The sequence below is a fragment of the Linepithema humile genome, chromosome 6, assembly GCF_040581485.1.
Source record: "Linepithema humile isolate Giens D197 chromosome 6, Lhum_UNIL_v1.0, whole genome shotgun sequence".
NCBI classification, from domain to species: Eukaryota; Metazoa; Arthropoda; class Insecta; order Hymenoptera; family Formicidae; genus Linepithema; species Linepithema humile.
Genome location: NC_090133.1, coordinates 17435213 through 17447313, shown reverse-complemented (window position 1 = coordinate 17447313; position 12101 = coordinate 17435213). Strand labels below are relative to the sequence as shown.

The window sequence follows — 12101 nt, the reverse complement described above, 5'->3', positions numbered from 1 at the left end:
AATCCACATCCCTTGTGTAAACACGGTTGCGCGGACGGACAGCGTTACGGCGTACAATGTAAAATTACGACGTCTCGGCGAACAGGTTACTCTGTCAACCTGTCGTGAGAAACGAGAATGCGTCTCCCGAATATATCGCGCCTTCTTAGCGCGCGCTCAGCTAACTGCGCCCGTTAAGAATAACTTTTATCCACTTATTGTATTCAACCGGAAAAAAGCCACCTAATCAAGCTGACACTCTTCCGCGTTCGTTTATTTTTCTCTCCTGGACAAAAGACGGACAACGGTGTGCATTTTCCATGCCGCTTCTTATTATCGTGTCCTTACGTTCGTGCGCTTGCGCGCGACTACACGCTTAATCAGCGCGACTTTAATTCCGGTGTTATCACACATAGCTTTTTCCGTTAGTCCCTTCTGCAGGAGGCGGCCGTGATAAATTCGCGCTTTGTCCTCACGTCCGATTGTTTCCCTTTTTATGTATGCCTCTCTTTCCCTTTCTCTGTCTACATCTCATTTCTCTTTAAAGCATTTTCGGCGGAATAAATCCCGTCTGTCTGATCCTACGTAATCGTGATAATCTTAACGCCTCAACAATGATCTCTCAAAGCTGTGTAATCGGACTAAATTTTTTCCTCGTTTTCAAACAAGGTTTCGTTAATTTGATGTGATTCTCGCGACATCATTTTCATAGCCGATTATATTATAAAAATATTGTATTATAGTTTGAACTTTTTACGTTTAATAGAGTTTGCAAAAATTTTTATAGCAGTAATGCCAGTTGCTATAAAAGAATTAATTTTTGTAACATATCTCTTCTGTTTACGCATCTTCTCGATATATTTCGAAATCAGAGTATAATTATGTAAATAGATGTATAATATGTGAATTAGAAATACATCAAATGTTTTCTTGCGAGACGCATAAGTATACGTTTGCCAAGATATGCAAGGGTAAAGCCCCTCGCGCACAAATTTACATAGGACTATGAGCATAGCATATAAGCGTCTTGACCAATAGGATACCCAGCATAAATTGCGGAGAACAATATGGCAAGACTTATGCTGTTGAGCATATCATCGGACGTTTATGCGCTATATGTATGCTAAATTTGTGTACGATAGGATTAACAGTCGACGAATTAAGTTCGTAATTTCCATTAATGGCGTAGGATCTATAATATATTGTCTAACGGTCTGTGACTACCGCGTGTAATTCTGCAGCTTTTATCAATAAAGATGATTACGAATTCTTTTTCACATTATTAACAACTGGATGGTGATTAAACCATCCAATTTAATAACCATCTAGTTTAATTACTTTGAAAATCAATTATTATTTATTCATTGATAAAAGTCTGGAATTCTAAATCGTATCTCTTGAATTAAAAATTTAGTATTATTTAATTATCGGGTGTCTGCATTGCTAATTACTTAAACGGGTTCTTTAATTCTTCTACGTTGGCTGTTGTAAACGAGAGAATTGATTCGGATGCGGGTCGAGGCTATTAAATAAATAACGCCTTTTTCTCCTCGTCGATCAACCGGGCAAAGAGATTTCGCCCGGCAACAGGTGCAAGAGAGGGAAAAACCACGGAAGGGCGCATCGGTCCTGCGAGGATTTTCGATTAATGGGATAACCTGCGGCGGAGCGTGATTCGTGCAGAAAGAGGGAGAAGTTTAAAATTTCAGAAGCTTCAAAACTTCACAAACTTCGCGATCGATGGTTCTGCGGCAATGTCCTTTTACTGTCGCGCCGATATTGCGGCTTTCCCGTAAACTTTAGCGAGCGACGAGGAATCAGCGAAAGAGCTCTCAGAAATCCGGGAATGAAACGACGAGAAAAATCGGAGACGAAACAGCGAATCCAGTATTGCGATCTCAACAATCGAGTTCTGATAGCACAGACAACGCTCAGATAAGCAATTACATATTGCCTTGCTTTTGTAAAAACTAAGCATATAGAGTATTAATAGAGGAAAAATAAATAAAATAAAATGCGAAATAACGTTGTAAAATACAGCGGCTTCTATGTGTATTTGCTCTGAGTCAATAATATTATTTACTGACAGGAAATGCTTCGCGCGCGAAAAATGTTGCAACACATAAACAACCATGGTATTGAAGAATTCAAATATCTCCGTTGATTCTTCGTTGCGTAACAAGATCCAATTATTTTTGCATTTTATCTGGGATTTCCGACAAAATATAGCCGCTTTCGTTTGATTTTCTGCGATGAGAATATTCCTACGAGCGATGAGAATTTCTTGCAGTTGTCTTGCCAAGTACATCGTAAATTGCGCGATTCTCTCTTTTGTCTGCTTTATTTTTCCATTAATGTTTCCCCATTATTCGGACTCACTCGGTTCTTTCCATCTATTGTCTCTTTCGTTCGAAAAAAAAAACAGGCTCGCTTTCCTGACGCTTTAACCCTTCGCAGCAATACCAGTCTCTGAAAAACTTGCGATATTATAGACGTATTGTTAGCTTTCACACGCGTGTAGTTTTTCATCAAAAACATTAAACGAATAGTCAGATTTAATATCCGTATGCTTTTTTCTACACATTATTTACGACAGAATTCAATTTTCTCGACATTTTTATTTGTACGCCTTTAAGGGCGCTAAAAGCTCGCTCGTGCGGCTCGCTGTCGCGATAACAGAGCATTATTGCCGAGTCGCTCTGCCATAACGAATTTGCAAATTACTGTTATTGGAGTCCCTTAAATTCGCTGCTTGCACACGCGAGAGAACGGTTTTCGTCCCGGCGCGACCGTATTTTCCGGTTTGTACGCGCGGCCGTAATCCAATTAAAAGGTGATCGAAGCGCGGAAGAGAGATAGTTCATCGAGAGGCAGAGAGAGAGAGAAAGAGAAAAAGAGATAGAGGACGACACCAAGCTAGGTGTACGGGTCACCCAGCGGCAAAAATGGCGGCGCCGCGTCCAATTAGGCCGGCGGTAACAGCGTCGGTTTTGAAAAATTCGATTAGCCGCCACAATGCCTGTCGCTGAACTTCTGCCATTTCCGCTCTGCTTTCAGCCCGATGATCGCGTCCGTCTGCTCGTCGATCTTTTTCGATCGAGGATTCCTCTTTCGCTGTCAAGCGGCAATTCCTCTCCCTCCCTCCGGAATCAGTCTTCACTTTTTCACCTTCGAGCTAAATATTTAGCTCGTCGGTAACGGCTGGAGGATGAAAAACGACAAGGGTGGCATGGGGCCGTCGAGAAAGAAAGGGCCAGCTCCGAGAGCGTTTCCGGTAGTGCGAACAAAAGGCGACGACCCTCATGCCGTCTCGGAGGCACTCGCGTAGAAAGAAAGAGGGTCGTCGGCACGGTCGGAGCCTTGAAGAAAGTACGTGAGGAGAGCGAGAAATAGATTTTGCCGTGGCGTATCGGTGTTTTCTAATTTCCGCGCGTTCGTGAGGGTAACGGATTCGTTTTGACACTGCGGCCGTTGTTTTCGGCGAAAGTATGCCGGGTCTAATATCGGGCGTATCGAATGTTCAGTGACCTGGATGAGACAGTTGAAATAATTTCTTTTATGTTTCGGGAGGAGTTCGTAAAACATGAAGTTTCGAGTTACATAACATTCGATAGCTATCGGACTTTGTAACGCTTAATGCGCCGAAGCAAATATTATAGTTTTTGCGGGAATTATTATAGTTTGAACGAATTAAACTTTCGAAGCGTGGATTGATAGCAAAAATCTTTATCCGATATGCCTCGGATGAACTTTCCTTTAACTGAAAGTTAGCTTGAAGTTTTATTGCAAAAGTCTTTAGTATCAAAAATTACCAACTTGCAAAGAACGATGGTCTTCCATCAAATTTTCTTTTTAGAGGAATAAACTTGGAAAAATCATTAAAAAAGTTGAAACAAAAAGAAAATAATATAATAGTTTTATATAAATAATTTTTGTATTTCTGACTTTTTATTCTTTTATCTTATTAGTAGAAAGTTCTTGCTGTTTTCATATTTTACACTTATTTCTCATCCGTGCAAAATGCTGTGGCTGATATATTTCAAGTCTCTACTACTGCCGTTTATTAACCTCTACAACGTTGCATATTCTCGTGTTGAAGAATTGAATATATCTCAGAAAACGAAAATAATAAAAGAAAGCTTGGTTGGCTTTCTCGACTCACGCTCGGAGGGAGAACGTATTTTTGTTCATTTTCATAGTTTCCACCGTTTTTTTGTTTTTTAATTAAGGCATTTGTTTTCTAATATCGTAGGTCGCTTCTCGACAGCGAAGCTGCGTGTAATGTCGAGTTCTTTTCTAAATTTAGAGCGTACGTTCATTGAGGTAACATTTTCTGCAGCGGATTACCACGCTCGAACGTCGCAACGGATATCGGATTTTTCCGTATTTCCGCGTGTTTGATCGAAGTTGACCCGAGTTAACAACGGAGGAACAACATGACAACTTTTTCTCTTAAGGAGACACACGAGCGGTGCAGTGACATTATGCAGTTACGTAATACTTTAACAAGTGTGTAGTTGATGTCCTATAAGATTATAGGACTTTTTTTTAAATTTATATGTCGAAAGTTTAATATACTATTGCAATTAATTTAAAATTAATTTTTTTCAAAAATATTTTGTTCGGTTTTATAGGAGAAGGTGATTAAAAATGGAAAATTTTTTTATTTAATCATGTCATTGATAAATCAAAATAAACATCTGTGATAAATGAAGACAGGGTGATGACAATCCTGACACGCGCTATATATGTCAGGATACTAGGACAGGAAATTAAAATTCTTTATCGTAAAATTTTTGCAGTATACAAATAGATACGAATCGAAATAAGCGCAATGCTCTCTCTTTTTTCCTCTTTTCACATTTTCATTACGGAAACGAGCTAATGCCGTAAATTATTTGGCTCTGTTTCTCATTTTGTGAAATATCGTGTTTCTCTTTTTCATTACGTTAAATCAATCAATCTAATTATATTGTATTGTTAATTTATCAAACCGGAGGATTCTTCTATTTTCTGCCGGAAATAAAGCAGACTGATTCGCACGCTAATGAAAGCGCCATACTTAGGACGGCGTGTCCTTTTGGCTGAGCACTTTGGAGTTGTAATTTGCATTTATTAGGAGTGGAGTTTTGGTATGTCCTACATCGAAATCTCTGACGTCCCTAACTTTCTAGGAGACTAATTATTTCGCTAATGAAGACGGATAAGTTCGGCCAAAATCTATAACTTGTGAACATCGTGTTTTATCGAATTCCGCTTCCGCAAAGTGGCATAATTTTATTTTATTATACTTATTATTTCTCGTTGACGATGTTTAGAACAATTTTTAATTGTAGTGAGAAATAATCCTTAATTCGAGACAGAAATATTTTTAATTTTCCTGAGAGAAATATGCATTTGGCATATTGCAGTTGAATGAGATAAATGATCAAAGCAGTCGATTCTCGACGAAACACTGGTGGTAATTAGTTAAAACGATACGAAAACGATGAAACAGGTATAATAATCTCGTTTTAGATTATTACTGAAGTTTAACAGGCACGAATAAACCATCAGTCGTAATGTCAATTTGCAAGCTCTATGACATTTCACTTGCTAAATGTATGTATGTTAATTCTTAAGTATGTGATTATTATGTACGTTATCACAATTATTAATCTAATAATTTATCTAATAATTAATAATAACAACAATAAAATAACAATAATTCTAATAAAAAATGAAAAGGATATTTTAAAATAAAAATGACAGGGAGAAAAGATTAAAAACGGAAAAGAGAAAAAAAAAATACATTTTTTTTATTATTATTAAAATAAAATGATACACATTATGTGTATATTATTTTAGGCAAAATATATAAACATTAACAATTCAAAAAGCGTGCAGAAATTAATGTAAAATTGAAAGTGCATTAAATGTGATACTATGCATTTGGAAGTCAAGACTGGAAATCTTGACCGTTTATTGCGTTCATTACACTACCAAATGAAACGAATTATTCAAGCGCTTTGGAGAGTACCTTACTGCATAATCGCTCGGCGATTCTATTGGCAATTGATAATTAATGATAACGATGCGTCGATTTAATAACTCATTCGTGATCAATGCAATGTTCCAAACCGATGATAGTTAATATCGAGCGGTTAGACGATATTTGTTCGGTGGTCGGCAATAATTGATGCATTCCAAAGTCGTCACAATGGACCGCCACATAATTGCGTTGCATGTAATTATATCGGCAAGTGTGGTTACGATACAGATTGTAAAATCCAAAATGTGCTTCGTATAGAGAGGTAGACACCGATCCTGATATCTTCGCCGTAATTTTTTAATGTCGTCTGTTACGAATCTATCTCGACAGGGGCTCTCGGTTGACGTTATTATCCTGACTTGTGGTTCTGAGAAACTCGAGGATCCTCGGTCCGTCCGAAATCCTCCAGGAGCTCGAACTTCTCGAATATAATCCACGGAATCCCTTTACCTAATTCCCAAACACACTCGGAACGTCGAGATCCACTACTCAGCCATATATCCGACGTGTTACCGCATTTGCGACGATACAGTAGAAGTGCATTTAGTTAGATGGTCTTTATCGATATAGTAGAAGATGTCTGTCTTCACATGCGGAAATTTTATTTGTGCTTAAATCTATGATATTGTTCAGCTATTTTAATTAAATAACATACGCAACGCATGTGTACGAAGATATTTTACTCTGAGAAAAGTGATTTCAGATTTAATTTTATGCGTATCAGATTCTAGTTAGATTTTTCTACAATCTAAAAGTTGATTTTATTAAATTCCATCAATTTTAATCTTAGTTTAATTTGAATTGATTATTTTTTCTACAATTAAAAATAAACACAAGCAATTGCTTAAATTAAACAAAAGAAAATTAAATTGAACAATCTATTATTATTATAGCATATATTCATGTTAAGCAAATGTAAATAATTAGATTCTTCAAAATCAATATTAAAAAATATTAATTATTGATATAATTCAATAATTACCAAATTAAAACTCGAAGTTAAAGATATATTTTGTTCCCAAATTTTTTAAATAGAATACAGAGAAAAATATAGATTTATGAACTTTTATAGCCCGCGTACCCTTGCTATATAGCTATGTTTCTGCCGTGTACATCGCGGAAGCCCCATATAGTGTGTATTCTATGCACTCGACAAAGTTTACTCGCCGCACTGCAGTGGTAACGACTCTCTGACGTTGCTGCGCGCCTTCTCGCACCACGAATGGATTCTCCCCACCTGTCTAGTTGAAATTATTTTCGAAGAGTCTCGCGTACATAGTTTCGTCAATACACGTGCTCGAACACATTTGCTTATATCTATTATACACACGTATCCATCCTCACATACGTCGTACCTGACAGGTATCGCGATGATAGATATGCGCGCGTGCGGCTTTTTTATTCATCCTTGCCTCTTCCGGTCCCTTCGCGATTCCCTGGCAACCGGCCAGGATCGCAACTCGTCTGAACCAGGACGTGGGCTCTGAAGTTCGACGCGCGGCCCCGTTAGGCAGCGCCCATTTCAAAATGAATTTTTCTTCTCTCTCTCTCTCTCTCTCTCTCTCTCTCTCTCTCTCTCTTTCTACACCTCTCTTTATTCTTTTTTCTGCGCGAAACGTTTCGGTCGAATGAGGCCGCGCCGGTGAAGTTTGCGAGTTTGCACATACTTTCTCAAGCGAATCCGTGATTTTCTGGACGTGATATTTCCGTGATGATGATAAATAGATAAACAAGTCAATCCATAGAAATTTATTATGAATCGACAGCAACTTACTTAAATTTCGCGTATAGAACAATAATGCAGTGGAACATTTATTATCTATATCTAATTTGCTTTATTCTCGAATTCAGAACGTGAAATGATACATGGATCGCTGTATTGAATGATTCATGTAATGAAAAGTGATATACATATTAAACGTTTATCACTAATTAATTTGAAATTCAAGGAATAGAAATCTATTACTATGAATAACAATTATTATTATTAAGCTACAGATATACAGCTTGTTTTGGACGTTCTGTAATGTGGATGTATTTATGTTTTCAGATAAACTGTAACTGTGTGTATTCGAAACACATTCGCCGTAATTTCGTAATATAATAAGATGTGTGTCGGGAGTGCCGTTTGAAGTGCCGCACGATTTTTACGTTCGGGCATGCGCGCGAGCAATGCGCGCATCGTGACACGTGTGATAGTTTCGCGCGAGTACGAAACGCCGTAATCTAGCGAATCGTATGGACAAACGCATTTCCGCCGAATGATAAATATTGAGACACGATCGAACACGATCCCTCTTTGAGGGATTTTTTCTTTTCAACTTTGGGCTCGGCTCGGGGGAGAAAAGGATCGATTTTTATCATGAAATCCCGACTACGGACCAAAAAGGCATCTGCAGTGTTTGACGTGCCAACATACATATGTCATGTCGGAAAGCATGGGGTTGCTTAATTGCAACTATGACACATATGATCGACGGCATTGAAGTCAATCCAGCGACTTTGCTAGTTCCGTCAGTTAGGCACCGAAATGCTGCTGAGATGCTCGGTATCTAGTCGGTTGATTCCATGACTAATCGCACCTTATCTTCTTCGAGTTTATGTTTTGCCTTCTGTTTTGAGAAAATCGTGCCTTAATTGGTAAATACGGTCGTCTGAAACGCGGACGGAATTCGCGCGTAACGTCACGAATATAAAGTTTAATGTGCGCAGTAATTATTTTATAAATATTAATTATTTCAAACACTAATCTGCATTTATTTTTTTATTTTACAGATCAACTTTGTGCGCGTAATCGGTGCTACAAAATATATTCGTTCCGTCGTATAGTATAACAAAATGCGCGTCGGGAGTGCCGTTAGTGCCGAGAGTTATAGCGAATCTATAGATGAACGCATTTTTGCTGTATGACAAATATTGGGACACGATTTTTTTTGACTTTAGGCTTGGCTCGGGGGAGGGAAAGGTCGGTTTCAATCATAAAATCTCGACTACGGCAGGGCAATCTTCGGTTCTACGTGCAACGCGCTAGTTGTACAGATAGCCGGACTGTCGAAGGTAGTCGAGGACGGCTACCGGAGTTAGTCAAACGCTACCGATTGCTTTTCAGATGTCTTGTATCTAGTCGGTTGATTGGATGACTAATCGCACCTCATCTTCTTCGAGCTTACCTTTGCCCTCTGTTTTGAGAGAATCGTGCCCCAATTGGTAAATGTGGTCGTCTGAAACGCGGACGGAATTCGCGCGTAACGTCGCAGCTTGGACAGTTCGGTTCGATTCGCCTGCGATGTCGGGAGTGTCGTTTTAAGTATTGCGCGATTTTCGTATTCAGGTACGCATGCGAGCAATGCATGCGCCGCGAACGCGTGTAATTCAGTGTAAGTGCTTCGAAGGACCACTGAGAGGAGGAGGAGGCTCAGGAGGAGCATCGGGCGCCGGCGGAGCAACTTTACGGTAAGCAATAATTCATTTATTTGTTATTCGCAAAATATTGCATATAAAATATTATATAATGTAGCGGATATAAAATATTTAAAATACTTTAAATATTTAGTAAAATATTTATAATAGTAAATTAATATTCACCATTTTTAGAAATTTTTTACATATTATTATTTCAACTAATTAAACTTTTTTCTTTATTCAAAAAATATATTTTTGAAAATTTTAATTCTTTGTTTAGACGTGTGCATAAATAAACGAATATAAAGTTTAATGTGCGCAGTAATTATTTTATAAATATTAATTATTTCAAACATTAATCTGCATTTATTTTTTTATTTTACAGATCAACTTTGTGCGCGTAATCGGTGCTACAAAATATATTTGTTCCGTCGTATAGTATAACAAAATGCCGGGAGTGCCGTTAATGCCGAGAGTTATAGCGAATCTATAGATGAACGCACTTTTGCTGTATGACAAATATTGGGACACGATTTTTTTTTACTTTAGGCTTGGCTCGGGGGAGGGAAAGGTCGGTTTCAATCATAAAATCTCGACTACGGCAGGGCAATCTTCGGTTCTACGTGCAACGCGCTAGTTGTACAGATAGCCAGACTGTCGAAGGTAGTCGAGGACGGCTACCGGAGTTAGTCAAACGCTACCGATTGCTTTTCAGATGTCTTGTATCTAGTCGGTTGATTGGATGACTAATCGCACCTCATCTTCTTCGAGCTTACCTTTGCCTTCTGTTTTGAAAGAATCGTGCCCCAATTGGTAAATGTGGTCGTCTGAAACGCGGACGAAATTCGCGCGTAACGTCGCAGCTTGGACAATTTGGTTCGATTCGCCTGTGATGTCGGGAGTGTCGTTTGAAGTGCCGCGCGATTTTTATATTCAGGTACGCGCGCGAGCAATGCGCGCGTCGCGACGCGTGTGAGTGCTTGGAACAGCCACTGAGAGGAGGACGAGGCCTGGGAGGCATCGGGCGACGGCGATGCAGCGTTGTGGTAAGTAATTTACCGTTAAAAATCTTTTTAATGATGGTGGAGGGACTAGTTTAATACGAGTATAGATACCGAGTTGTTTTCATAGATAACTAGATACTCATTCGCAGTCGTCATATAAAAATATTCATATTACTTATTATTAGCAAGAGATTTAAAGAGCAATAAACCCAACTTGCGTAAATCGTTATTTTTTGTGTTTTAAATTTCATTAATTTAGATGTAAATATTTTACATTCGAATTTTTAAATAGTCAAATTTAAAATAAAAAAAAAACGATTTATTACGCACATACATATTCTATTTATGAAATTAGATAAGAACTTGTAAATGAAAAATTTTATTCCGTATCGCGAAGGATATATCTTGTCACGAAAAATAATGATTGATCGAGGTAGAAAGTGTAATCATGTAAATTCGCGCGCAATTTATTTTCTTTTGTTTACTAGACGACACGGTTATATAATCGGGATTCTATTACGTTCGACGCTTTTAACGAAATGTGAAACACAGTTATATCACAGCACTACAGAATTTCGCGATATCTCGGATTTTGGGAGATTTGTCACGAATGTAAGTTTTAGCATCCTCACGGGATGCAACCTGGACAGGCACAGAAACTCCACTCGCGAAACATGTAGCGCACGTTCGTCTGCGGAGAAAGAATTCTTTATGGACGTCTCGTAGACGCCCGTATATTATCGCATAATCGTAAAGGCTTAAGCGTAATACCGTCGGCTCTTTTCTTCTCAAGAAACCTGGATGAAACTGTGCTACACCTCTCTTTTTCGCTTGTTTCTCCATCGTACTTTCTCTTTGCTCCTTGTTCGCACTATTCTCCGACTCTTCGCGGAAGGATTTCACGAACAGTTCGGTCGCACGTAAAAGATGAAACGCCAACGCGAGAGGTAGACAGCGGGATGGTCTCAAGGCAGGAAGTTGCTTGTGAATTTTTCAAAGCGCGATGAATTACCTCTGATAGCAAGTCCGGACGCAGAAGACAACGAGAGATTCTTGGAACGGATGGGTGGATGATTCGCGCGAATCATAATAATTCGACGATCTGCTGCGTCTGCGAGCATTATGTATTTATCCGACGAGACGAGTCGGAACGAATGACAAAAAACGGTTTAAATTCTTTAAGATAATTTAAGATAATTACTTTACACGGGACTTGAACGGGAAATTTAATGAAGATTTGCATATTAAAAGCAAATCGGAAAAATTGCAAGAATTTTTTAAATCGTGATTTCTAAGATAGTTTAGTCGCTTTCGATACTTTTTGTGTCTTTTTTAAACACGGCTCGGAAATGCATAAAACAAATTATTTGTGCGATTTTAAATTTTGGTTAAATTTTACAATGACAGTTGTGAGATTTAGGATAGTATAAGTTTCACAGTAAATATTTCGTTGAAAAAATTATTACAATTGAACATGTCTTTCTTTACGATCGGCTATCTAAACTGTGTTATAAAAAATACTGCCAAAAATAGTATGCTTTTGCAATTCTAATGGGGTCATCGACATTCCTTACTACAAGGGATTAATTTAGAGAGTCGATTTGCATCTCAGACGCCGACATCTTTTGTAAGCTTTATGAATGCATCAGCATATTAGCTATCCACAACGATAATTCTGCATCAGA

General features: G+C 38.3%; 1 protein-coding gene and 1 long non-coding RNA gene across 4 annotated transcripts in view; one reads left to right on the top strand and one right to left on the bottom strand.

Annotated features, from left to right (window-relative positions):
• Window positions 1–12101, top strand: part of LOC105674746 (uncharacterized) — a 282873-nt gene that overhangs the window by 106730 nt on the left and 164042 nt on the right. Inside the window, exons 10-11 of the long non-coding RNA XR_010890693.1 lie at window positions 8786–9463; window positions 9798–10458. This is a non-coding gene — a long non-coding RNA (uncharacterized lncRNA). The remainder of the gene's footprint in view (window positions 1–8785; window positions 9464–9797; window positions 10459–12101) is intronic.
• LOC105674721 (dipeptidase 1-like) overlaps window positions 1–12101 on the bottom strand; it is a 123105-nt gene that overhangs the window by 79033 nt on the left and 31971 nt on the right. The window lies entirely within an intron of this gene.